A 1,835-nucleotide genomic window follows, 5' to 3' on the forward strand; every position below is an offset into this window, starting at 1 on the left:
ACCAAACCAAACTAAACTCACTGCCATTAAGTCAATTCTGATTCATCACTCTAAACCCTACATAGAGCTTCCCATACTGTAAATCTTTGCAGAGTGAGACAGCCTCATCTTTCTCCCTTGGGGCAGTTGGTGGATTTGAATTGTGGCCTTACATTTAGCAGCCCAACACCTAATCCACATCAACAGATCGCACACTCAAAAAAATAAAATATCTGCCATCAAGTCGATGTGATGCTATCGCTCAAAGTAGAACTTCCCATGTGGGGTTCTGAGACTATCAACCTTTACAAGCATAGAAAGCCTCCTCTTACTCCAGCAGAGTGGCTGGTGGTTTTGAAGTGGTGACACTGAGGTGAGCCACCCAACACTGAACCATTATGCCACCCAGTCTTGTCATCAGTACAGTATTTCCTTTAATTCTCACAGCAGCCTTAACCGTGCACTATTCTTATGCCCACTTTCAGAAGAAACAGCTGATGCAGAGAGAATTAGAATTTGCTAAAAGCCAAAGAGCACGGAAGCATTTGTGTAAACTGAGCGCAGCATGCATTACAGTGTGACTCAGAATTCCAGACGCTTCTCACTAAATCACACTGTCTGCAAACACGCAGGAAAGACCAATGAGCAACCTGAAGGCAAGCGGCTCGTTGTTTCTTCGCATATTTGCATGTTGTAGGGACTACACATGTCTGCAAAATATTACTCCTACCACCTGGGAGTCTAGACTCTGCCTGAAATCTTGCTCTTCAATTCCATGTCCGACCTGTTGCTGTTAGGTGCGGACTGGTTAGTGCAGATTCATGATGACCGTATGTACGTGCTCATGCCCACCATTGCGGAGAGCGGGGACCCGTCTCTCCTGAGAAGATGTCCAAAGTTTGTGAGAAGAAGTCTCTCCAGGCTCACGTCTTAGGATCTATTTAACCCTTGAGGAGACAAGTTATAAAGAATAAAATTTGCTGTTTCAAACCAATTGAACCAGGGAAGGATGGATTTTCAAATTTCTAAAATCCAACTTATATCAAATGCTGGTGATTAGTACAGGACTTGCTGATGAGTATAGCCTAGTGAAAATGACTTAGGTTTTGGAGTTTTCAATACATGTTCCGTTCCACTTGTAAGATCATCATGGAAACCTTGCTTCCAGTGTATCAATGAATGCTGATAAACTAGAACCGTTTCTGGGTTAAATGAAAGGAGGAACATGCCAGGACTTGTGGAATTTCAGGCAAAGGGGAAGCCTTTAATTGGGTGAGGAAAAGTAGAATTTGAGTTACAGCCTCTTCCTGGGGCCGTTTATGAGCACGCAGTCATTAACATCTATCCCCAGGTTCCTGAGCAGGAAGCAGGAAAGGCAACAAAGCAGAGAAAACCGGAGCCCTCTTTGAACTTTATAGAAAGGCACTTTATAAATCCTAGGAAAATTAATCTGCGTTATAATTTGTCTAGAGTGCCTCTGAGTTAAAAGTCTTTTGAGGGCAGGACCTGTTGGATATACCATGCAGAAAATCACCTTTCCCGTCCCCCCAAAACCGGGCAGCCCTTTCTAGGTTGACTTACTGTCTGATGCACATGGTTTCTTGTGGACACCCTTTGACTGCGCCCAGAGTAAAAGTATGAGGAAACAGGAGAGAAAGGCCCTCTTCAGACAGGAGGCTTAGAGGGCAGAGAAGAAGAATCTAGCTCCTTGTCATGAAATAGAATGCGTAATCGTCCCTGGGTGTTGATTAAACAAGATTTTAATCAGCTGTGGATGGTCACTGCTGTTCTTAATTGACAGGCAGATCTGTTTCGTGTGTGTGTGTGTGTGTGTGTGTGTGTGTGTGTGTGTGTGT

At 44.0% G+C, this 1,835-nt stretch overlaps 1 protein-coding gene across 6 annotated transcripts in view; it reads left to right on the plus strand.

Moving 5' to 3' along the window:
* The window catches only part of DYNC1I1 (dynein cytoplasmic 1 intermediate chain 1), a 321,188-nt gene that overhangs the window by 87,384 nt on the left and 231,969 nt on the right, over nt 1-1,835 (plus strand). The gene's annotated exons all lie outside the window — the stretch shown is intronic.

Source organism: Echinops telfairi, unplaced genomic scaffold, assembly GCF_000313985.2.
Source record: "Echinops telfairi isolate 266 unplaced genomic scaffold, ASM31398v2 ScPeMD7_23;HRSCAF=83, whole genome shotgun sequence".
Classification (NCBI taxonomy): Eukaryota; Metazoa; Chordata; class Mammalia; order Afrosoricida; family Tenrecidae; genus Echinops; species Echinops telfairi.